The 26,986-nt window shown below is 42.4% G+C and overlaps 1 protein-coding gene and 1 pseudogene across 1 annotated transcript in view; both read left to right on the forward strand.

The window, feature by feature from the left end:
• P3h2 (prolyl 3-hydroxylase 2) overlaps positions 1-26,986 on the forward strand; it is a 141,136-nt gene that overhangs the window by 43,045 nt on the left and 71,105 nt on the right. The gene's annotated exons all lie outside the window — the stretch shown is intronic.
• On the forward strand, positions 1,737-26,315 carry LOC103690757 (macrophage-capping protein pseudogene; annotated as a pseudogene).

Consider the following 26,986-nt stretch of genomic DNA (forward strand, 5'->3'; position numbering starts at 1 on the left):
TCTGTAAAGTTGGCCCTGAGAAGCAGAACTGCTGGATCAAACAGCATGTCTAATTTACAGTATGTCATGGGCATATTGCTCAATCACCTTTAGAAAGTTGGCCAACCAGAGTGCTTGAATCATTGACAACTTTCTGGATTACATTTCAAACAATGGAAATATTAAAATTTAATTCTTAAATCAATTGGTCATAATACATATTTTGCCAAGTATTCCTCAAGTGCACTTAAGACTCACTGCCCACAATGCCTGTCCATCTTTGTGCACTCTACTGACGTCCTTTCCTGATGTGTGAGATTTATGTTAGGGCCAAACATATACAGGACTCTGTGGTTCATTACCGTCCTATAAGCCAAGGCAGACATATGGTTAGCAGATTTACTTAGAACTAATAGGAAAGAAATTCTATATAGTAGAATACTAGAAAACATTCTCTCTTTTTCTACATGTAATTACTAGGAATGATCATTTAAAGCATATTATTCTCTCTCTCTCTCTCTCTCTCTCTCTCTCTCTCTCTCACACACACACACACACACACACACACACACACACAGTCCCCTGTTAGGTCATGCCTCCTTCTTTATACTTTGCTCTTTATTCTTTATTCTTTAATTCAAATTCACTCTCACTACCAACCAATGTTTGCTGATTAATGCTACATTGGTCTCTAGAGCTGAAAGTGGGTTCAATTACCACAAAATCACATACTGGGTGGCTGAAGTTTAAGTCAATGTTTATTCCAAGCGACATGTTCCTTTTATGGACTGGCATGAGGATGCCTGCCTATTGTGACTTATGAGAGACTTCAATGTTAATGCAAGCGTTCCAAGATGCTTGGCATTTATAAAGCCAGGGGACATTCAAGTCATGTCAGGAAGCTGGGTTCCGTGCTGTGGGCTCTGCTTCCCTCTCAGGGTAAGTGCGTCATTGCAGAGCATGCTGGTAGTTACTGGGGAAATGTGGACCTGCAGGTTTGATGGATCTTTTGGAAGCTATGGGGGAAAATATTTTAAAAATCCAGAATTAAAGCCAACATTTTCTTACTAAGACTTCTCCAAGAAGTCATTTTTTCTAGATTTATTTTATTCTGCTTTGAAATCACTTACATATCTTTCTTGCATTCTATCTGTAATATGTTTATGACAGTCTCTTCTGCCTAGTATAGAGATGGACTTTTTTGACCCTTAGCATGAGCTGAGAGAGAGAGAGAGAGAAGCAAAGGATGCTCTTAACGTGAGCACGAGGATGGGAGCTGGAGCCAGAGGCTGGAATTTGCGGCAGGCTTGAAGGAACAAAACTCCCACTTCAGCTGAAAATGTGTTTTTCTTAGGCAGAGTTTCTTTATGGATCAATAGTCATAAGAAATTATAACATAAGAAAATGGCTTCACTTACACAAATAGTCAAAAGCCCTTATAAGCTCTTGTCTGCCTGATTCCTGTCCTGTCCTACCCCCTTCCACAGGGAGATTCTTCCAGAGGGTACCATGAAGGCAGAGAAGGGAGACAGGATGATTGAGATTTTGGACCCAGCTTGGGGCTTATCAGGAACTCATGGGTCTCTCTATGAGCTCAGTGAAGTTTCAAAAGCATTGACTGATCTCTGGTCTTAGCCTTTCTCCTATAGCCTTGTAATGCTAGCAATGGTTTTTTAAAAAAATCATTTTGAGAGCCAGGAAACCCCTGAGCAACTTAAGATTGGACACAAGGAGGCTCCAAGGTGCTGAATCACTGACCTGAGAAAGCTCATATCATCAGAAAACAGTCTGTGCACACCCAGACTGTGCACACTCAGAGTGGCTCTCGTTTCCCGGCCTCAGTCCGAGACCCAGGCCTACACATATGGCGTATGGAGAAGCTGAAGCTGGTACCCACAGCATGTGAGACCTATAGCATCTTTTTTTCTGGGGATTCCTACCAAGTGCTTCCCAATGGCCCAGAAGAGGTCTCCCGCTGTACCTGTGGATAGGTCAGCAGTCATCTCCAGATGAGCAGGGGCCCTGTGCTATGCTGGCTATGTACCTCAACACCCTGCCAGGGGAGCAGTCCGACCTCTTCATGAGCTACTTCCCACCAGGCCTCAAGTACCGGGAAGGTGGTGTGGAGTCAACATTTCACAAGACAACCTCGCACGCCACGCCAGCAGTCGTCAGGAAGCTCTACCAGGTTAAGGGGAAGAAGAACATCCATGCGATTGAGAGGGCTCTGAGCTGGGACAGCTTCAACACTGGGGACTGCCTCATCCTAGACCTGGCTCAGGACATCTTCGCCTGGTGTGGAAAGTCCAGCATCTCTGGGGAGCAACATAGCGAGGGACCTGGCTTTGGCCATCCAGGACAGCGAGCGGCAGGGCAAGGCCGAGGTAGAGATATCACTGATGAAGAAAAGCCAGCCAAGATGATCCAGGTTCTGTGTCCAAGCCTGCTCTAAAGGAAGGCAACCCCGAGGAAGAAATTACAGCAGACCTGACTAACGCCCAGGCCGCAGCCCTGTGTAAGGTCTCTGATGCCACTGGGCAGATGAATCTGACCAAGGTGGCTGACTCCCGCCCTTTTGCCTCTGAACTGCTAATTCCAGATGACTGCTTTGTTCTAGGCAAGGATCTGTGTGGCAAAATCTACATTTGGAAGGGTGGAGCTTCTACCCCAGGACCAAGAAAGTCCCATCTTCAAGCAATCCTTCAAGGACTGGAAGTGAGGGCAGATGTCCTCATCCCTGCTCTCCCGCCACCCACCACCTACTTGTTTCCCCACTGGCTGCCGAGTCAGCACTGAAGAACCCTTTCAGTGGTCAAGAAAGGACACATTCCATTACCTCCCCACCCCCCCAAAAAAGGAATGATATTGAATTGTGAGTGTGTGGTACCGTGGATTAAGCTAAGGGCTTTACTTATGTTAAGCAAACAATGTTGCAGCTGACCTGAATCCCAAGCCCAGTACTTCGAATGACTTTTCCCCGCAGGACACTAGTAACCTCTCTAGCCACGAGGTAATATCAGTCAGTGCACGCATGTACCCCTACCATGCATCTTATCACAAGAAATCATGCCTCCTCTCATTGCTGTACTCTTCCTTCTTAAAATGCTTGACTGCCTTTGATATCCCCTCTTCTCGCCAGTTTTTCCCCACAGCTCGCATTGGTCTTATTCCTTCTTTACCCCTGCACTGAATGCCATCCATTCTATTCCCCAATTATCTACACCCTGCTCAAGCCAGCGATCCACTGTCTGCCACAAAAGTTTTGTATTTTCAGAAACGTTTATCTCTTCTGCTATGGCATCATGGGACCCCTCCTTCTCTTGGGAAGCAGTTACCCTGCTCTTGTTAAGTTTCCTTCCCTGCAAAACGCTCATATCTTTCTTCCGTTGACTCTCTCTCTCCTTTGATTTGTAGGTTTGAGTATTTCTTTTCATGAAGAGATTAGAAGGGTTGTAACACCCAGGGATGAAAACAAGCAAGACGGGGAGGTGAATTAATAGATTAATATGCTACAAATGCTACAGGAAATTTCTGTCTGGCTGGGTAGTGATGAGGAGGTTCATTGGTAGAAGGGGTTCAGCATCTCATATCAAAGAGATGGTTTATATTTTCTTGTGCTGAGGTAAATTTTCAGGTCTGTGCATCCCTAGTTTCTAACCCTTAAATTGGTGATGTTTAGTAAGCCAATTAGACCTCATGTTGAATATGGTAATTGTTTTTATTAAAATACAAATCTTAATGATGTCTTAGAAGAGAAACCACATAATGGAAGCTAGCGAAGTTTCTCAATAACGTATTATTAATTTCTTATTAATTAAATCGCCATCTCCCACATTATACAGGAGGTTGATTTTTATAATTATGTTAGAAAACAGAATTTTGCTGGACCTTTTGAAGATGCCACTTAATAATATGCTTACATTAGTCAGTGCGTTTTCATGGTTTAAGTATAGTGCTGTGCATAGTTGGTGTGTGTGTGGTGGTGCTGGTGGTGTGTGTGTGTTAGGGGTGGGGAGATGACTTGATTATTATAAACTAGTCAAATGTTTGTTCTTTTCCTCCCCCCCTTTTCTCTTTCACTCTTCTTTGTATTTGAAACTTTGACACAAAATCTAATTATGCTTTAGATAAGATGAACTGAATTAAAAGACCAACACACGTAGGAAATAAGAAGAGTATTGCCAAAGAAGAAAATACTGCCATGTAGATTGTCAAACGTCTTTTCACCTAGCACAGTGGGAGGTTATTCAGAGCGATAAGCCTTGTCACACAGAGACCTTACACAGGGCTGTTGCCTGGGCAGAAGTCTGGTCTGCTGTAAATCGATGGCTTTGGCTTCCATGTTGCCTTGTCGAAGCTGGAAGATTTGCAAACTGAGCGGAGGAGCAGTGAAGGATAAAAGACAATGACTTACTGAGCTGATTGATCTCCGCTGTCTTTGATATTTCTCTGTATCTGAAGATCAAATGGCACAGAACAAGAAACACTTAGCTTATATCTCTGACTGGTGCCTCTCCACTCACACCTTCTGCTATTTGCACCCTTAAGGTACCATGCTAAGCCACAGGCAGATTTACCCTTTTGCATGAAAACATCTTTGCCTTTATGAATTTTTATTAATTTACAAACCTGGAACTGACTTTAGATAGACCTGGGTCACTACCCAGTCTTAATTAAAATAGGCCCAGGAATACAAATGTGTAGACTCAAAACCTGGGGTGTATATAAGATGTTCATTGTCTCTATATCAAGTCATGAAGTACAGCCTGCTTCAATCCACCCTTATCAGTATTCGTGACTTGGTGGTACTTGAGTAGAAGCTGTCAGCTTTGCTCCTCCTGCAAATCCTTATCTGCTGACACATTCAACGAAGGGAGCCAGAATTTTGTTATGAAGACTATATAGTCCAAACTATGTTGTTTTGATTTTCATGTAAGGTCTATTTAAGTTTAAGCCTGTCATTGTGTAGTTAAATATAAGTATTCTCACATTCTGATAGAATTCCTTGAATTCTTTTCTTGCTGAAGAGAGGAAATTAGAAGCCCCCTTATGCTTCTCCTTCCCCACCCCTGCTCCTTATTCTGCAGATCCTGGAAAGAGGGACAGCCTAAGACCCAAAACCAGGTCAAGGGGTCTCTAAAGTTCCTTCAGGCTTCACTCCAAGAATAAAATTAGTTCTAATACCAGCAATGCCTAGAATGGGTGGAGGGGATATGGGTACATGCATGTATATGTATATGCGAACATGAGAGTTATAAAGATTTTGAAAGACTGTTGACTCAGATGAGAAAGACACTCTTACTAGTGAGCTTGCCATTCAAACAGAACCTCTCAATCTTACAAAAACATAAAACAGGAGCCTGGAAGCAACTTCAGAAATGACTTTAGAAAAACAACTTTAGGAGCAAGAAGTGTCTGCTGTGGTTGTCCTATTCAATGAGGACCATTAATCCTGTCCCAAATGCAACAGCCAAATGCTTTATCCAGACCCGGCTAGCGAACTTCCCTGAACACTCACTTCTGCCTTTGGCATCCTGGGAAATAGAATGATCTGCCAAGACATGGAAATGATGAATTCTGTCTCTTCATGTCAGCCTGCCTGTTTATGTTCTAGCCATCTACAGCCTACTAAAGCCTGTGCTATCTGCAACCCATCTATTCCTCATGCTCTCTCCAAACTGTCCACCACAGACAAACCAGAGGCTCTTGAACTTTATCAGTGGCAACATTCCACCATGGGCAGCTTTTTCATAGATTATGAATCAATTTGTAAAGGAAAAAAATGCCTAACTTGATAGCAAAACATCTCAGGGAGTACAAGGGGAGATGACTCGGGTTAAAAGCATGTACAGTTCTTTCAAAAGACACTAGTTTGATTCCCAGGACCCATGCCAGGCTGCTCACAACTGCTTTTAAGTCTAGCTCCAGGGGATCCAACCCCGTTTTCTGGCCTCTACAGGACAACCAAATGAATGCACATGCATACCTGAATATACATATATACAGTTGCATTTATTATTAAAACCAAAATAAGTAGTAAAATGAAAGGATCTTAGCAGCGGGTTGGAGGAGGATATAGTTCACATCCAAATGCCCTAGGAGATATATATATATATATATATATATATATATATATATATATGAATGAATGAATGAGAGTTTTGCCTGTATGTACATATATATTATGTGCATGCAGTACCCATGGGACTGAAGGAAGTTGCTGCATCTCTGGAGTTAATGATGTTAGTGGCATTGTATGGGTGTTGGAAATCAAACCCTGGTCCTATGTGCAACAAGTACTCTTAACGAAGGAGCCATGTCTCTGGCCCAACTTCACCCTTTTAAGTGAGTAAAATTCGTCACAATGACAGCTTGAACTAAATAGACATGGCATAGTCCACAGGACTCCGTTTGTTACTTTTGTCTACCCTCCTCCCAGGAGTGCGACTTCTTAGGTGTCTGGTGGTTATTGAAAAGAGATCTGCAGATATGATGTGTTACATGCATGAAGGAAAAGCACCCACAGAGAAGCAGCATCATATTATCAGCCCTGTTTCACTAATGGTAATAAAAATGGCAGAGAGATTAAGACCACATAGCAAATAAGCAACGACGCTAAGAGTCCATCATAGGAAGTGAGACGTGGCTTTGAGAGCTTCAGCATCTGTCTGTATCCAGGAAGGCTGTGACGTTCAAGGCCAGCTGGTTCTGGCCGCACAGGGAGACCCCGTTTCTTATAAAAGGATGATACAGTGCTAACACCTAAAATAGTGATATTATTGATAATTGGCATGAACTCACTGGACACCTCCTAAGCCATGGCTTACATGCATGAAAATTCTACATTTAGTGTGCCGCGTGATGATTCACAGGACACAACTTGCCTTTCCCAGTAGAGCTGAATCATGCGAGTGTGCAATTACCATTCATTCAATTTGAATTTATTGAATTGGAATATTGTATGCAAAGCATTTTTCAAATAGTGAGATAAATGACATCTGCTTCATGGGTTAAACACTCTTGGGGTCACATCAGAACAAGTGGCAAGCAGGCACAAGGGACATGGACAGGAAGGCACAGGGTGAAGGTCGAGGGCAGTAGGAAGGGCTTGATAGCAGTGATGGTATCTTAATCTAATTTTGAAAGGTGCCACATACAAGTGACATAAGAGGGCTGTGAAGGACGAAGGGAGAGTATGGCGACTGGGGTTAATTTTTCAAAGGAAGAGTGTGGCTCTATGTGTGCTATGACGACTGAGATGCAAACGGCAATTGAGCGAATCAGAGGTCCCTGGGGGGAAAGATAATGCAGTTCTCATTTGCTGAGTCCCTGATATATGCCAGGCACATTGATACTTTCTTCATGGAATTTTCACAACTGTGAACACATGTGTTTCCCATTCCACCAGGAGAGAGAAGACGCCTGAAGAGAGAGACTTTCTCACGGTCAGTTGGTAATATATGAGGGAGAATCCAGGTATGGTTGGGCCCTAAAATATTCCTCCCACTCCTTTGCAGAATCCTTCTTTTGGAGATATTAAAGGGCCACTAAAGATGTCTGAGGAGAGGTGTGCATGGAAATTGACACCTGGGTGCCTAATAGTTAAAGCAGGCAAGTCCAACAGGACATGCTATCTTAAAGAGGGGACTCATGGCAAGTAGAAAGGAGAGTAGAAACATGGTCAGTAGAAAAATGGAGAGCAATAGAGACAGTCTGGAATCAATGCTCCCGTTTAATGTTTCTTAGACTTTTGGGAAATACTGTAGGAGGCATTTGTAAACCCAAGCCACGTGATCTATTTCTGGAACTGAGTATGTCTTTGACTCCATATCCCTAGCATCCCGCCACTGCTCTGTGTAATTCTTAACCTGGTTTTTGGCGCCTTCCCCACTTCTAGCTTTCTCTGAGGGTTTCACTTTAAGAACACAGAACAAGTTTATGTTGGTCCATATGATCAGGCTTCATCATTAACTAGAATGTATGTTCATACAGATAGATGGCTGTTCTCCCATGTTCAGACTAGCTCATGGGGAACTGTGTAGCAACACATATGTAAATGTTATCCTGATAGCTGGAGAAAATAAAATGGAGGTGAGAGTCCCAAGACATCGTTAGAAGGATAAAAAAAAGAAGATAGGGTAAGAAGGCATTTTACATTTGTGTTTAAGTATAGTTTAGGCTTACTTTGTGTGTGTCTTGTTTTTAGGAAGAGTAGCCTTGTGATATTAAACAATGTCTCTCCAAATATGAAGCAGACTTCTAGTGTTCTACAAGGGAGATCAGAGGAAAACACATAATTCAGTCATCCTTGCCCTCCCCACTGCTTGCTATCTGAGAGACTAGAGTATGTCAGTGAATACACTGTGTTTTACAACTCTTCTTTTCCGTCTGAAATTTTTTATGAGCATGCTCACCATTGACAGAACAGTGGAACAAAAATAGCACCACACTGTAGTATGATGTGAAATCGTTTCTTTGTCCCCCTAACTCCTCTAAGGAAGCAGAAAGCAGAGGCCAAAATTAGGTCACCCTGCCTAAGATACAGTACAGCAGCAAACGAGCTAGAACTTGACTGAACGCTGACAGCCGTAAGAGCATTGGAAGTTAGAAGAACTGGGAGAGAAATGTGTCTGTGTCTCACTGATGATTAGCCAGGAAATATCCCTCAATTCAGATTTGGCCTTCATGGTTCCTCTAATTCCCACAAAATTAGTATGTGGACTTAAACAGTTCCAGGTTCACGTCTGACTTTCAGAAACTTGGCAACATTGGCCACTGAAAGAGTGGCAAGACTCAAGCCTTATAAATCTTAAGTCTCCTTTTCAAATAGAAACCATGAGTTTCCTGATCCTTCACCAAGAGTGGAAGAAGCTGTGTGTCTGTGCCATGGTTCTCTTCGTCTCCAGGAGGTGTAAGAACCTCAAAGCTGTGTGTTTCGAGAAATGTGGTAGTTAGAGAGTTGCCTTCTGTTCAATCATTACCAGATTTTGGTTACAAAATTCAGGTGTTGCTCAGATATTAGATTAGCCTTAAGCAAATATGTCCAAAATTTTGACATTTAAGTGACTTAGATAAAGCTACTGTTTCAGAAGAAAATTCCCAATTTTGTCCGCAATCTTAGTGTCCTAGGATTTCTAAAATACCTCTGAGTTTCCTTCTCATTGTCCTCATCTATCTGGAAAACTTTATTTACCCCTTATAAATGAATCACTCCTTTAGGGTTCCCCAGATATAACTTTCAGAGCATCCTCATGGTACCTGGGCCTTGCCAAATCTCAGATTACAAATAGAAATGCTTGCAGCCTCACGAAACATGGTGAGTCTTTGCATGTTCCCACAGAACTGCCCAGCATTCCTTTGCTGTCATACCTTAGCTGGCATCCTGTCCTTCTTCCCCACCCAAATGATCATCCCAGAATAAACACTCTGCAAATTGGTGAGTGCTGTTGCAAGGGTGCTCAGTAGACAGAGTAGAGGACACTGATAGTGTGGACTCCACAGAACAACCACATGTGGGATGACATATTGAAAAGTGTCACTTTTTCCAGTTTTGGCAAATCATTGCTTTCTCATCTCCTTGGCCCCTGTTTCCTTCACTGTAATACTGTGACTGGAGATGTCACAGAGGAACTGCCTGAAATTAATGACCACTCAGCGTCCTACCCTATTGTCAGAGAGCAGTTATCCACTTTCGATGCTACCGAATGCACCCGCAGATAGAAGATAGCTGCATTAATCAAATGCATACTGAGCACCCCCTGAGTAAACATATGCATGTTGCAGAGACCAGTGAGGTTCAAGGGACTCATACTCAATCCTGATGACAGATCGACGACAGCTACATCAATGCAGCACCAGTGAGAATAATAGATACATGTCACAGGACTGTAGAAACAGGGTAGGAAGCCAGTACAGTTGTGTCATTTGCTATGAAGTATCTGCTGCCTGTCAGATGTGATTTCCTCCCTGAGGCTCAGTCTTTGTCTTAGGTGAGTTCTATGCAGCCAAAAAGGATCCAGAAAAGTGGCTATGGAAGCACAATGTCTACACAGCTGTTCACTGTTGCTCTCAGTGACTCCCCATCCATTAAGTGAGAGGAGGGCGGAGGAGGAAGGAAGCCAGTATCACTGTAAAGACTCGTTGGCAAGAGTCAGTTGTTTTCTCCCTGAACTAAATCTGGCCTTTGTTTAGAGAATTTCCTTTGGTTTTGTGACTTTTCTTGTCCCTTCCCAGCATCCCTTTATTATCAGAGCGAGAACACCATGACCCTTTGCACAGGGTTAAAATAACAGCAGTAGCCCAAGGGAAAGGCTGGGTTGTGCTGACTGTTTATGTACATGCTATAACTTACTGTCTGCCTCAACAAAGCTCAGGGGCCCTGCTCCCCTCTGCCTCCAGGCATGCTGTAGAACCTGTCAAGACAATTACTCCTCTTTTACTCCTCTGAGCTGACACACGCAGTGAGCCCTCTCCACTCCCCTCTGCCTTGCTATTAGCATTCCGGGGACTCTGTCCTCCCCATTCCACCGCAGAACTTTGACCTTTGATTTCATCTCCAGAAGAGAAATCTTTTCCATCTTGCTGACATTTTCCTTCCTTGGTGGGCAGCAAAGTCGTCATAACCCATTGTCTTCATGGGAAGGAGAGGCATGAGCAGGAAGAAGGGCAGTGTTTGCTGCTGACCTGTTGATGTAACAGTGGAGCTCATCCTTGTCTCCCTGTAGAAAGACTTCTCCACCAAGCTGATGGGCCAGCAGGGAATAAAACCCTCAAGGCATTTCGTTGGCCCCTTGAGGGACCTCGTAGAATGATGTGTCCTCTTCAGAATGAGATCAAGTGTGAACGCAGGGTGATTCTGGGAACCATTAGTCTTTCTCTTCTACATTCTTTTCCTTTTGTATGTGTGGGGAGGAAGGGTGAAGACGTCCTGCCTCCTTGTGATCTGCATCAGCTGTTTCTATTCTCTCTAATAATGCTGTCTTCCTCAGCTAGACTCAAAATTATTTCCTTCTTTATGGCTACCCCAGTTCGAATAGAAACTCTATATTCTTGTTGGGAGTGCCAGAGAGACAGTAAGATAGGGAAGGAGTTTCTAGGGTGACTCTCACCCCATCTTTCTTCTATTCAGAAAGTCAGCTTCTACTCTAATCCCCTTTCATCAATCTCGTTGCTCCTTCATTTCTGTGGAAGAATGCTTCCAGCCGCCAATGTTTTCTCTGTCTCTGAAATGTAGGTGAATTTAAAACTGTCCAAAAGGAAGACCTGACATCCCTAGCACCTCTGTGCTCCCTGCCCTTATGTCCTCAAGAGTGTGCTCAGAGCTGCAGTACATGTGGCACGGGCCGCTCCATCATCCCTGTAGAGAGGCACGGGGATGCTAGAGGACCAGGGTTTCCTGCACATGCAGGAGGATTTTCTTTCCTGGGAATGGGAGAGGAAAACATCCCTAAGCAAGCAGGGGGAGAGGGCTAAGATGGAGAGGTGGTCATTCCTAGGCTCGAATGGGGCTCAGAGCCAGTGGGCTCAGATATGGTTATGATTCAATTATGACCTCACCCCTTAAGGAAACCTGTGGTTTTCTGCTTTCATGTGCCTTCAAATCACCTCCAGTAGCTCTCGAATGGAGTTTTAGAACAGGATTGATAGCTACTTCCCAACTGGTGTCTTTGATTACTCTCGCCAAAGGCAAGCAGAAATCCGAAATTAATACATCCAAATTTTTTGAGGTTAATTTGTAGGTAGTACAGACGCCCACTTTATACCCAGTCCTTATTCTCAGGTTTCCCCCTTCTCTTCCCGTGTCTGTAGGGCTGGCGGCAACTCTTTTTGCTCTAAATGAACCTAACTTACCCTGGGATGAGGTCACATTTTCCAAAATCGTGTTTGTAGTCTGTGGTGAAGGGGAGGGTCTGTTTGAACAGTTGAGGACAGGGAAGCATGTCCTTCCTAAGACAGACTAGAGTCTGGGCCAAGCTGGATTTGAGGACGTTCCCCAGGCAGAGGAAATGGAAAGACCTGAGCAGCTGAGAGTGCATTTATAACTCAGAATCTGCCGGCAGCTCCATGGCGTCCCAGGGAACTGATGCTGGGGAAAGCCTCCACTGTTTCAGTCTGTCCTCATAGCTCCAGCACACTTAAGACTCTTGAAAACAGTTAACCTGATTAACGTTCATGACTTAAGTTTCTGTCTCTGATATTCAGAGAGACTTTCAATATTACATACTTGGAAGCCAATAAAGAATATTAAGGCTTCCTCCAATTCACTTTTAAAGACTCAGTTTTAAAGTCCATTTTTCTCCACAGGATGCTTATTTAACACTATGTCCCTGCTGTTGAGTCCAGGAGAGCACAGTGCTGATCCATGGCAAGGGGGCAGCTGCTCTCACTGGTCTGTGCCCATATGAAGGAAAGAGCCCCTGCCAGGCCATTCCTGCTGCCCTCATAGCAAACATCACAGGAATTGGCTCACTTCAATTGAATGGAGCAGCCTCCATTCAATTTCTTACATCCCAGAACTAGGAGTCCAAGGCTGGGCTCCAGGTGCTGTGGTTTCTGATAAGGAGAATCTTCTTGGCCTGCAAATGGTCTCTTCCTCTCAGAGATAGAGGAGCTCCACAGTGAGAAGGAATCTCTGATATGTCCCCTTATATTATTAATCCTGTCAGAGCCCTCAGTTCATGACCTCAGTGTGAGCACACTTTCTTTCCTAAAGACCACCTCGCTCAGTATGGCTATGTCAGCAAAGGGCTTTAACATATCTAGTGAGGAGACAGACCTTCAGCCTCAAACTAAGGTCAACACACAGATAAAACCCACTTATGAAGTATGCAAAAGATGAGTACTCTTTATAGAGATGAAGTTCTCTCAAATTGCCAGAAAAGCCAATAAAATGGGTCCTATTTTGATCATGCATGCCCTCAGCACCCACACAACAATCTCTGACTTCCTTGGAAAGTGCGCGATTCAGACCCTCGAGTATAACTGTTATTTCTGGAGATGGAATCACTAGACACCTTAGACATCAAGTATGAGGCTTGCTGGTATTCAGTAAAACCAGAGAAGGGGAAAAGAGCGTTCTGCCTTTGGCAAACATTCATTTCCCAGGATTCCATTCCTGTTTTGTTTACCATCGAAATTTTCTTATACAGAACTGAAATAGTGTGCAATGTGGTGCCTGTAATTTACACAAAAGAATGCACAAGACTGTGGATTGCTCTTTTCATACGGCATGTCCTCGAGTAAATATGATATGATCCCAGGTTAAGACTCTGGCATACAGAGCTGAGTTTGGGAAGTCTAAAAAGCAAAACAAACATGAGCAGATTAAGAGGCTGTTGAGCGTAGGCCTGTTTATGGCATTGATATTTGAAACCCTGAAATGCATCAGTAAAGTTCGCTCATGAGCACAGAGGTCTGGGTTAAACAGCACTGGGTATGGTGGGGAAGGTACATGCATTTCACAATAGACGGTGACTCTCCCTGGAGAAGAAATAATTGTGCATCCACTTCATGTACTGAGGGGTGAGGAAGGCCTGAGCAGGTCTAATAGCACAGTAATAGACTTTCCTCTTACTGCAAAATAAATTTTGCAGAAATTGTGTTCATTTCGATACTGATATTGTAAGAAGTACATAAAAAATTCAGGTTTTTTTTTTTTAAATGAAGAAGAAAGAGGTTGGCGAGGTGACTGATCGCAGTGTGGATAAGGGCTTCTTTTAAGCACAGTTCTCATAATTTCTATCTTCAGTACAGAGTAGACTGGGAATACTGGGTTAGTGCATGAGTGTCTCTCTTCTGAGGAGGCTGGACAGATGGATTCCATGTGGATTTAGAAAAGCTGGATTCAGAATGACAGGAGCCACATGTGAGACAGCTTTAAGTGAGGACTTTCATGGATCCCTGGGAGTCTGGAGTAGCAAGAGAAGGTGGGACCAGCCTGCTCAAGGTCCAGTCAGAGCCTGCTGATGGAGGATGTATATTTAGATGATAAGTGGAATTCCTCATCCAAGGAGTTGAGTCACAAGCCAAAAATACCATCCCCAGACAGAAAGAAGAAGGCACCATCCATTCCAAAGATAAGACAAGACCAAGTGTTCCTCCCAGGTGGGTTGTCAGGTTAATCAGACAGGGGATAGTCCTTCACCAGCTCCCCAGTGATGAAGCAGCCCTCCTGTAAGTTATTCAGTATACCTAAAACTATGTCCAGCACAAGTATATAAACTAAATTATTTAGTTGCTTAAATTATTTTATTGGGAACAAATTAGACCTAAAGGACCTAAGGTATGGTTGTGAAGGTGTGGAATTAAACAATGGCTAAGCTTTCATCATTAGCTGTGGAAAACCTTGCAGTACAGTGGCTATGGACAAGAAAACAGTATCCACACACAGCCCCGAGCATGTCAATCGATTTCTAATTAGTGTAGCAAGGAGTGACTGTTTCTACAAATGATCTTGGAAACATGCAAAGGGACACATGCAAAGAGAAGCAGTGAACACTTCACAGAACAACTCAAAGGGGCTACAACTTACAGACTTGTTCCAAGATAACAGGACACTAAACAAATTTTTCTTAAGTAAGACATGAAATGCCAAGAAATTACAGCTGGTTTAAAATGGTTGCTCTTCAAAAGATGTTTAGAAAAATAAGCAGGCAGTCACAGACTAGGAGGAAATACTTGAACAACACAAAGATGTGCATGGACATCTGCACATCTCCCCAAATTCTGTCTTTAACGTGAACAGCTCCCTGGTCATCAATTAGTGAACACTAAAGACACTTACATGTGCATATGTATCTGTACACAGATGCGTGCATACCTAGAGACGTATATTCTTCAGCTAGTGAGTTTTCTATCCATAGTTTTCATTTATGCTTGTTGGAAACAGCATCACCACGTCATGGAGAACAAGACTGAACAGATCAGCAACCCGTGGGCTGCTGTGATGATCCATTTCCCTTCAGCCAGAGTTATTTTTCTTGTTTTCCTGTTCCTTTAATTTTCCAGCTGTATGTTACCTGAGATGTAACTGTGTGGTGTCAAGAACTATCTCCTACTTCATGTTCTTTTATTGTCTTGCAAAGGTCTGGTGCCTCTGAAAAAGACTAGAACTGTGGGTGAATCAGTGCTCTGAAATGCTTCCCCCTCCCAGGGAAGCTGTCCTATGTCCTCCTGTCCTTCTGTCCTTCATACCCACAGTGAAAAGCCTCCCTGAGCATGTGTACTCTTTCTGCTGGATCAGCTCAGCTGCAAGAATTTACTGTGGGCTGAAATCTGGCAGGTCAGAGCTGAGGGAGGAAAAGCAATTTGAAAGTAATACTTGTTCTTAAAATGAAAAGCTCTGCAGGTTTCTGTTCTCTTCTGTGTTCCAATTAAATTGTTAGGGATTTTGAAAATTAGTCGAGACATTTTTACTTGCCAAATGATAGGGACTATTGTTTCTTTTTTTAAAAAAATTAAAAGGAAATGAACCGAGCTACAGTTATAAAGGTCGTCACTTCTTTAAATACCCCCCTGACCCCAGAACAGACACTAAATGTGCGGAATTCAAGTGTATTTGCTTCCTCACAGGAGTTCTGTGCTGCAGGGAACCGAACAGAACACTTCATCTATTCTGTGTTAAATAACACCAGTTGGACACAGGTTAAAAATGACCATTGGATCGTCTCCGTGACATAAGCAGTTAGGTCATTTCCCCACAACTCACAGGTTTTATAGAGGGGAAACAAAAACAGAACAAGTCCATGCTCCCCTGAGTGTGGCTGTTGTGATTTTTCCCTCAATGACCTCCAGACCCTCCTGTGATGTAAAGTCACGTCCCTGCCATAGTCTGTCCTCTTCAGAGCCTAGCCTGTACCTGTTCACTGCCATTCCAAATTATGATGCAAAGTGACATCACTGCACCGTGGATGTCCTTGTAGAGGAGGCTTAGGGAATCTCAGATTGCAGGTAACATTAGTATCTTAATTACAGAAGGAACTTGATGGTTACTTCCATTATGTGTGGATATTTATTACCAGTCTAGAAGAATGTTTTTGACTGACACCGTGTGGGTTGAAGACTGACCTACTGTCAAATCATGATGTCATGTCTGGCTGGAGCAGATCTGTATAAGGAACTCTCCCACATTTTCCAAGTCATGAAATCTGCATGAAACTGAGGTAGTTTTCTACAAGGAGGCATCTAAGAAAAGATAGAACAATTGATCCAAAGGTAGACTATCAGCAAAGGAATTCCAATAAAGTACAGTGGGTTTGTGTTCTTGCCGTAGTCTTAAACGATCCTGTCTGTGCAAGCAGTTACAGGGACCAACAGCTATAGAGAATTAGATACAAACAGAACTCAGAATTAGTTCAAGAATTAAAACTCAAGTTTTAATGGTTTACTTAAAATTGAGGCCAAGCCATACATCTATAGATGTGAGTTCAGTTCTTAGTGATACAATTGAAAGGCGACAGAGGCAAACGAGTGTGCAGCTGTGGATTGCTACATCCAATTAAGAGCTGCATGAGAAGTTTGTAGGGATGAGTGTTGCTCTCAGATATCTGAAAGGCTAACACAGTAAAAACGAAGAAAATTACTCTCGGTTCTGTTCTCCTAAAGGCACAAAGTTGGTAAGGAGGTCGGTCAGGGTTCTTCGTGAGGAAAAAAAACCCATACATTTCGATTTAGTTCTATTGCATGGCGATATAGTCTTAGGAAATGGTGTTTTTAATTCACACAGGGAAAATTTAAACAGAGACAGCACAGACACCATGAACTAATGTAGACCAGCATTTATTATCTGAAGATCCTTCTTCTCTCAAGGTAATTTGCAAGACTCTGGGTCAGCTAACTTTGAGAGACATCATACAGTATCTAGAATATTCACCGTGTATACCAGCATATTGGAGACTCCGAGAAGAAACGTGTTTGACATTATGTGAGCCTGCGTTTGCCAGGTTTGTTTTAACTCCAGAAGTTTTCCCCATATTGTGGAACAAGCAAGCTTCAGCACACACATTGGAGAATGCAGCCATAGAAAGCAGGCTAAGGGAATAACACTCGAAATGTATATAAGAAATACTCAAGTTAATAAAAAAAAATAAAATGTAAAAAAAAAAAAAGAAAGCAGGCTAGATCAATTTGGTTCCAAGAAACCATTCTCTCTGTATGTCAGAGTGCATTGTTACAGACACACTCGCGCACACACATGGGGAACAGAGAGTGGGTATCGAGGTTTATTTATGTGTAGCTGACAATTTTGAAAGAATTTCCTGAAAAAAATTGATAGCACATTGAATAAATAATCCTTTAAGAAACTTTAACTGCCTCAAAGCCCTCCAACTTTTAGCTTTCCCTTAGAGAGGTCTTTAAAGCCAGCTGTATTCACCACACATCAGCAGCCACTCATCAGCAGGGCAGGAACCCTACAGCCTATAACTATTTTCTTCTTTCATCTACCCCTCCTCTACTTTTAGGCAAACAGCCAGTTTCTTGAAAGTGGTATAGGAAGGCCGAGGGGGATGTGAGAGGGTACAGGGTAGTGGCTGAGCCACATCTTAAACATCTGGTTTTAATCATCTGTGAGCACCATGCAGGGGACATAATTAGTGTGACTGAAAATAACCACGTGTCTGTTGAAATGTTAGGTGTATGCCTTTCAACCTCCTGAACACGGCCGTTCCCCTTAGCACACGTCACCATTCAGTGACCAACAGGGCTCTGTGTGCAGTTTCTCTTCCTAGTCTGTCTCTCTCTTGGCTCTCTGTTTTTCCTTTCCTGTGGTTTGCTATCTGGAGAACTACTACTTTGGCAAGGATGGAGGGCTGAGTCACAGACGTGCCCTAGCTCACGTCTTCGGTAATGTGAAGGCAGGATCTGACATACATCTCGACACAGCTGTCACCAGCAGCTGGCTCTGCTCTTGAAATGCTGTCTGCTCATATTCCAATACACACCTGTGAAGCTGTCCCCCTTCCCCCACTAGAAGTCTGTGAGGCTGAGGGGACATGCAGAAGAAAGATGGGGAGGGTGTCCTTATCTCATCCAACCCTTGTTATTTTCACTGCTTTGAGACTTGTTATAGACTTTCTCTCTGTCAGACTCCAACAGACACTAGTTGGCTTCAGTTCTGATAACTCTTCTTTATTAAAAATGACATATCACAGTATAATTAGCCCAAGGAAAGAGGTCATGGTTTTCAAAATGGACCTAGCTATAGCAAATGTTGTTTCTGTAGCCAAACTTAATGCACACATGTTAAGTTTAAGTGGAAATTTTTTTGGGGGGGTGGGGATGGTCTTATTGTTTCTGTTTTTGTTTTGTTTTAGTTTTATTTTGCATGTGTCTTTTATTATTGTACTGGCTATTGATATGATAGTAACCTACCACAAAGAAAAAAATATGAAGGTATTCTCAAAGAATTTTTATTACCAGAAGTCTTTGTGAAACTGGCATGCTTGAACTATTGTGAGTTTTAAGGGAGAACACTGTGGAAAGGAATGAGAAGAGAGGCTAGGGTGCGTTCTCCGCATCCTGATGCCTTCACAGCTCTGCTGGGAACTCAGGGGAGACTGCACTGGACTCGAAGAATCCAGAAGATCTCTTCATGTTTTAAGTTTTTGGGGGTAAGAAGAGGTTTCCCCCAGTGAAGTAGAAAAATCTAGATTAAACACCACCTCACATGAAAACTTTTACCTCTTTTTTAAAAATAACACCACGGTCTTCATTTGTTTTCTTCTCCACTTGGCCATTTTGTCCCAAGTAAGTGAAATGGAAGACCCGATGCTTAGTCAGAACTTCTAAAGAAAATTACGTTTTTGAGGCCCATTCCAGGAGGCCTCTGATTTGTGGATTTTATGTTGGACTTTTTCATCTGCATAAAAATACTAAGATAAATTAATTTATAAAACCTATTTACATCTGTTTCTTGTCCTTCCGGCTTTGGGGTAGTTCTAACATTAGACTATTTTCCTCCAGGAAAGCACAGCTCTTCCAAGCTCCCTCAGAGCCATCTCAGTACCTTTATCTTGTCTCTTTATCTTGAATGTCTGTGTCCCAGTCCTCTCCTTCTTAGGCTTCAGACCGAGATCTCAGGCAAGTGTTACTCCCTGGGAGGACTCTAGTGTCCCTAAAGGAGTCTCCATATCCCCCAACGACTCTTTCCTTTCATGTGATTTTACGTTTTATGGCAGTAAGTTGTATCTGCAATGATCTTAGCAATTCAGGCATTTTCTCAAATGTTGCATATCTTCGCTTTGTCCACATCTTTGAGACCAGAAACTCTCTTTGTTCTCTAAACCCCAGTGGCCAGAGTATTACCTGCCATCAACTCCATCCTTTTTCCTGCATCCGTCCCGAGCAGGATACATCCCTGTTCACTTGCGAGGCCTAACCCATCATGCCTGCTGCTCTTCCTAATCCCCTGTTTTCTGACTCTGCATGTTATTATAACTGTTCTTAAAATATTAGTCTTAGAAATTGCTGGCATATGCTCCATTGATAAATATGTCTTTTGCAGAATTAATCCCGTCCCAAGGGCAGGGGTTTCATAATCTAGTTTTAAGTGGAATATAATCTGTCAATGTCGAGTAATTCATCTGGAGACCACAAGGGAGGCAAACGCGAGGGCTATGTGGAGTGCACAGTTAGGCGTGGGAAGCCCCATGCCAGCTGTGAGGGAATTGAAGGCCTAGGGGATGTGCCTTGGCTGGAGAGTTCGATCTCATTCCAGCATTTTGATTTCTCCGAATTGTAAAAAGTCTCCCATTTGGCATCTGGTTCAGCTGAAGCCGGAGCCATGTGTGAAGGCAGCGTGGGGAAGGCTGAACACCTGGGAATAGCGAACGCAGCAAACACTACCAGATGAGCGTGTCGGGGATGGGGTCGGCACCTCTTCACGCCCTTGGTTGTGCTTTTGCTTGGTTTTCATTTCATAAGCTGCTTATGTGACCTTTCATACACTTTAACCGGCTTGTAATATGTGAGTTAAAATTGAAGTAAGAGGCCACGACATTGCTTCCATTTTATGTTTATGTGCAAAGTACGCATTGTTACACAGGAAAGTCGGGAAAGTGGTTTGTTTTTATTGTTTGTTTTATCTTGATTTCCTTATGGAACTCAGCCAAATAACTGTCCCAAACACTTAACTCAGAAAAAGATAAGTATTTTAAAGCCAGCAACTTATTATCAAAGTTCTTTTAAACAGGAAAATCATTTATGCCACCATTTCCTTATGCTAGATGTGGATATTAAAATAGTTATTTATTTTTTAGGGATTTATTTGTTTAGAATCTGGATATCATAGGTAACACACAATGTATTCTATGAAAATGGCTTCGCTGTTTTCCCTGTTGTCTATTCTGCTCTCTGGGGAAGGCATGGATCCGCGTGGAGAATGAGTAGATCATTGGAGCAGATTTTAGGAATGAATTAGGGACTCATGCCTGTCAAAGAATTCCACAGAACTTCACCATCTCCTCCTCTCGTGATCATAACAGGATGTGCAATACAGCAGGTCTTATGTACCATGTATGATTAAACTCAAAGAGATAATGGTATTCTGCCAAAAGTAACTATCAAGAAATGATACGTATGCTTTATTGTTCTCCTGTAGATGTGAATGCTCTATTCCCAGAAGGAAAACATTTTTCCTAAATGTCTGGTGCTTTGTTAAAGTCATCTTTTAAAATGTATAATTTATTTTTGTTTTATTTTCATTGGAGTTTTATATATCTACATGTTTACATGCATGAAAATGTCAGAATGCCTGGAACTGTAGTTCCACACGGGTATGAGTTGCCATGTAGGTACTAGGAATTGGACCCAGATCTTCTGGAATAAGAGCTAATGCTTTTAACCCCTGAGCCATCTCTCCAGCCCCTGATAAAGTCATTCTTACATGACTATTATGCTCAGTCTGTAACCTAGTGTGCTAAGACCACCAATATCACAAGTCTTATTGATCATACAATAATTTACTGTCTCGATCTCATTTCTTTGCGGGGCATTTTTACATAGATTGTCTATCATCTGACATTCATGTATGTGGTCCTTCTTTAGTATCTAAGAGCTTGACCTTGACCCATGGTCAGGAGCTTTGCCGACTTTCATAAATTACCAAAAGAGTGTCCTCTGTGGTTGAGACCGGTTTAGCAATTACAAGCATATAGGACTACATGAAAGAAATATTACACAGAGAGACCCTAATGGCAGCATGCTACCTAGACCAATTCGATAGGATTTAAAACAAACAAGCCAACAAACATTTTTCTTCCAACTCTCCCGACTGAGTGGCAATAAAATGAATCATATATATGAATATATATATATGAATATATATTCACGCTATCAGTGATATGCCCAGACCCTAAGCTTTACAATAAAATCAAGTTGTTCTAATAATTAGCAATTAGAAAGAGACAAAAGTATTCACTCAACAACAACAACAATAATAAAACTCTACAGTTTAACCTGGAGAACTCCTTTGAATCTATGAAAGCTGTTGTTATACTCTTCCATTTATTATTTTCATTTTACATTTTCTGTGTGTATATTCATGTGGAGGTCAGAGGTGACGGTCGGAAATCTCTAGTGGCCTCCATTTCTTTTTTGAGATGGGGGGTCTCTTATTGAGATGGGGGATCATCTTAGTTTGTTAGAATTGCTTGTCAGCAAACCCCAGGGATGCACTTCCCTCTACCTCTCCAGTGCTGGGATTACTGACCTGGGCCGCTGCACGGGGTTTTGGGGATCTGAACTCAGCTGCTCATTCTTGCACAGAAAGACTGAATCATCTCTACAGCTCTGCCAATGTGGCCCCCAAGACCGGAAGACATAGGTGACTGGCTGGGGAAAGTGAAAGCAGTACACATTGGAGGGTACCATAGGGACAGAATCTATCCAACCCAATGGGAGTTAAGTTTGTCTTCTTGAATATTTCATCCAAAGTCAGAACAGGCCGGGTGCAATAAATGAGTGAACGGATAAACGGACGTGAAGAAACTGGCCAGGGTGCTTATAAAGTCACACACTTATTTCAAGGCTTCCTGCCTCCTTCAGGCACTGTCATCTGAACACTTGCTCTGTGGAGTTTATATCTATATAAACCATTTGATCCCAGCAGAACTTTATGTGAGTAAAGACCAAAGAAGAGGCCTTGTATTTCATCTTGTCCTTAATTAAGCAGGCTTGAGGCGTGGGCTGTGGTTTCAAGGGTTAATGCTTTTGCCTTGGGTTTACTTCCCTCCTGTTCCTCCTCAGTATGTTTGCTGACACAGAAAGGACATCAGAAAACATGGACTCAGTCAGACCTGCTCACCCTGAGTGTTCTCAACTTTATGTGTAACTAAAAGGGGAATAAAGATAACTAATTAGACGTGTAAAATATGGAAAGCCACCCCTCTCTTTCTCTCCCTCCACCTCCTTCTTTCCTTCCTCCCCTCCCCCTCCCTCTCCCCTTCCCCCCTCAGACATACACACACACACACACACACACACACACACACACACACACACACACACACACGATTCTGTCACTACTGTGACAGTGGTGAGAGTAATTTTGGCAACTGTCATTCCTTACGTTTCCAAGTACTTCTTCATATTTGCTCGAACTCTAACTTAACACGTCCTCCCCCAGGATGCTCTTTCAGAGAAAGACTTAAGGAGCGTCTTTAACAGTTATGCTTCAGATGGTGAGACCTTCCACTTTTCTTTATTCAGCAGTCAAGCCAATTCGTTTTCTCTCCTACTCTGGATTCCTACCTAATGCTCTTTGATAAGTGAAAAAACAAATCTAAGTGCTAATCTGGTTTCTAAGGGGACAGAAGAAACAGTGCTCTGGGGCCAGATTTCCATTCCCTTCTTTTACCTCCTGTTGTTTAGAACAGGCAGCATGTGCTAGTCCCACTTATCCTTAAAAGGGAACATAACCGTGCCAGTGTCAAAAAGGAACTCCCCATTTGAATGCAGGCCAAAGGCTTAGTGTAAGACCTCCATGTGATACAAACAGAAAGTACAGTGTTTACAACCAAAGCTCTCTTCCAAAGGAAGAAGCTACACTTAATTGTTTTATTTTCTTTGCATCCTTTCCTACGAAGAACTGCTTAGATGTTTGGGACCAGAGAAAAACTCTCTGTGACGTAGACCTCAATACATCTATAGATGGATGGACACAACATAAACATATTGCTCTCAAGAGAGAGAGAACTCCTTAAACAAAGAACAAGCAATGTCTTTTGGGAGACATTATTTCACTTAGGTTTCTACAAGGATAATAGAGGAGCCCTGAAGACCACGTGAGATGTCTAGCCATTGTTGACCTATCTTTAGGGTCCTGCAGGCTGCAGGCTGCTGAGTAGCTTGTACTGTAGTTAGCATTTGGAAGTCAGGCCTGAAAACCTCTAAACTGGGTTGCATTCTGAAAGTGCCTTGGAGTGGAAGCCAGCTGTGGAGTGGAAGCCAGCTGTGAGCCCCCCTTCTCTCTCTCTCTCTCTTTCTCTCTCTCTCTCTCGCTCTCGCTCTCGCTCTCTCTCTCGCTCGCTCTCTCGCTCTCTCGCTCTCACTCTTGCTCTCTCTCTCTGAACCTCTTTTATGGAGTGAGAGTTTCATGTTTCGCTGAATTTGCAGAAAGTTTTTGTTTTTGTTTTCCTTTTCCCTCCCACAGTCTTTGTGAAAAGTCACTGTAAAGTTAGAGGAAATGGGATATGAACATAGTAAAAATAAGAACTCGTGTTAAACATAGACTTTTAGGACTTACTGAAAGGTCGCTCATGGCCACCATATTGAACTTAATTTCTTGCTATTGCGTTCTAGCTTTGTTTCTGGTAACTGTTCCTTGAATGTTTGTTGACTTGATCATATATTGATTACTCTAGCTTTGCATAGAGATCCGTTTTGTCTATCTAAAGGTCCAAAACCTTCCCGTGGACTGTAATTAGGTTTGCATTATCGGGGAAACTCTGAGGCCAAGAAACCAAGAAGAGTACATTAGTCAAAGCAAGACCATCACCATTCCTGGAAACCATCATGGTGCATTGCCTTAGACTGTAGTCTAGGATGTTCAGATGACCAGGCAGATCAGCTTTCATGGCTTTGGAGAACATGGTGCCATTCATTCTGAGTGACACGGCAAGCTGGGCTTCTAGAGCTGGTTGGTAGATGGCAGATTCTGTAAACCACCAGTTGGCGTTTTTTCTTCAGCACCTCAGGTAACCTCTCTGCATACCTTGACTGTGGACCAAATGTATAACACAAGGCTTTATAGGCCCAATAAAATACTATTTAAATGTCCAGTAGTGCTTTGCAAATGTCTATTCCAGATACTTCAGATGTCTGCCAAAATTTCTGCTGCCCCATGAACTGTTGTCTTCAAACTGGTTGTGTCCTGTGTGACATTTAATAACATATGATAAATCTCGGTGATTCCATTGCTATGAATTATAACACAAAATTTAAAAAAAAAGTCAAAATGCCTCAGGAGGGGGCTAACCTGGCTCTGGTCACCATTGTTATATCTTCTATGTTTTCACTGTATAAAATGAAAATATTCTAGTTTTTGAATATTCTAGTTTTTCTCTAGAGTTTAAAATAATAGTTTTTAGTAGTGGATATCATAGGGAAAAAAACCAAGGAGCAGAGGACTAATGCATTCATTTATTCATTCTCTCTAAGCAATATTTGCTGAACTCCAAGAAAGTGTAAGATACCCTATGAGAATCAGAATGAATGCATACACCCCATGATCACCATCCCCATCTTTACGATCAGAAGACAATCATTGCCAGCAATATTTTCTTATCATGCTTCCTTGACTCTCCATGTACATTAGAAGCTGTTTGGGAAGTTTATCATACTCTCTGTGACCGCCCAATTTTTGTGTATTGTTTTTGACATTCTTTCATGGAAACTTTGAATCACGGGAGGCAAAAGGTATCTTCCTTTTCTACCTATTTCCCTTGGAGGCATACAGTTTTTGCAACCTTCTTTTAACAAGGGTTCAGCCTCTCCTCCAGCCCACCACCCAGCAGAGGTAGTAGAAGATAAAAGTTATTAGGATGTGGGGGAAGTGGACCTGTTCGGCAGTAATTCTTTGGGACAAGAGCTCTCTCCTCTTTTTAGCAGTTCAGTCCCCTAGCAAACACCAAGTACAACTGAGCAGCTGCAGTCCAGTCCTCTAAGCAGACACCACATATGAACTGGCAGATACACTTCAGTCCCTTCAGCAGACAGACACCAGACTCAAATCAGCAACTGTTGTTCAATCCTGAAAAAAACTTTCAAATTTGCCAAATGGCCTGAAGCAAGGCTGCTGAAGTGGCAAGCTGCCACAGGAAACTTACAGACAGTTCTTAGGTGAGTTTCTCTCAATGGCAGCCTTATCATCAGTTGAGCTTAACAATGCTATGTGAGGCGAACCAATACATGTGTGTCGTTAGTAAGGAATATTGAGGCAGAGTAAACCAGACCAGTGCTCAGTGCTCATCCCCCACTGTCTTTGGGATCATATTTATATTTACAAGTCAAGTATCCTTTCCCCTGTGTCTGCTTCAGGAAAATATCTTTACGTGTGTGTAACAGGAAAACATCATTTGACATAACTAACTTGCCAAAAAAATTGAAGGCTTGAGACTCCACAAAATTTGCACAAGTCTGCTGAAGAGGCAAGAAGCATCCAGAATACCACAAGAAGTTCTTTGGCGTCTTTCTCTCTATGAAGTCATTACAAGTGAAGATCCATGAAGAGCAGTAAGTGTTGAAGCAGACCAATGGAAGAGCGTCATCAGTGAAGACCAGCGAAGCATTGCAAGGTGAACCAGTGCAAGAGCAGCATTCACTATTGGGTTCTACTAAAACTCTCTCCAAATATCACACATCGTCTCAAGTGTCTGCCTCAGCAAAACTTCTTCTCATGTGTCTGCTTCAACATAAATCCCTCTCATAAGACAGCTTCTAGGAAAACATCACGCAATATAACTGAGTCTCTGAGGAAACCAGAAATTTCCACTCCAGCTTGCCTTGGAAAAGACTCTCAGTGAGGAGTTGCCTATGTCAGGTTGGTGTGGCAAACAAGGGAGCATGTATACATTCATTTCTCTTTGCCTGCTCTCAACTATGGATGTAATGTGATTAAACTACTTGAAACTGTTGCTTTGACTTTTCCAGTGATATATTGTATCCTAGAACTATTAGCTGAAATAACATCGAATCTGTTTTCTGTCAATTATTTTATCATAGCAATAAATGACACTAGGACACCCCCAGGTTTCCATAACAAGCTTCCATTGTTTAGTTTGTTAAATTGTCAATTCTTAAGAATTGTCCAGTTGTTAAATTGCTCAATTGTTAAAGAAAAATGATGAAAATAACTAAAAAATATCTCTAATGAAAGTCCAAGCCTCATTATTTATTCCTAAACTTTTGACTTCTATTTTGTTTATAAAGTATGAATTTTTATAGCAAATGTTTCTGTCCTTGGCATGGTAAATCTGACTAGATTTTTGCAAGAAAACTGTAAGTTATGCTGCTGTCTTCTGTAGAGGAAGAAGTAAATGGCCCATATAGCGGTTTGTATTCTGGTTAATTAATGTGTCCTGGCGGAAAATGTTGTTTGAGTTTTAATGCCAGTATCATTCTCAAAGTCTTAGGTGAGTTGTAGACTCAGAATTCACCAGTGTCTATTTTAGATGACTTTTCCCTACCTATGCTTGTTTTCTCCACCTTCTTTTCACTCTGTAGTTAGTGTTCTTTGGCCACTCCTGGGGTTTTTAATCTAGGAGAGTGTGGAGCTGGTGTTGGTGGTAGGTAGCTGTGACTGACTCTTTGAAGGTTAAGTGGATTCTGAGCATCCCTGGTCAGACCTCAGCTGCCCTAGTACCCTGGACCTAAGCATCTCACCCTGCAATCTTCAGTCTCTGAGAAGGTTGGGGCCAGTGAAGACTCTTGATTTGGGTACAGTTTTAATTTGATGTGTTTTCTTAGACACAGTGAGAATAATATGTAAAAGATTAAATAGGAATCAGCCAAG

The sequence above is a fragment of the Rattus norvegicus genome, chromosome 11 (assembly GCF_036323735.1).
Source record: "Rattus norvegicus strain BN/NHsdMcwi chromosome 11, GRCr8, whole genome shotgun sequence".
NCBI lineage: Eukaryota > Metazoa > Chordata > Mammalia > Rodentia > Muridae > Rattus > Rattus norvegicus.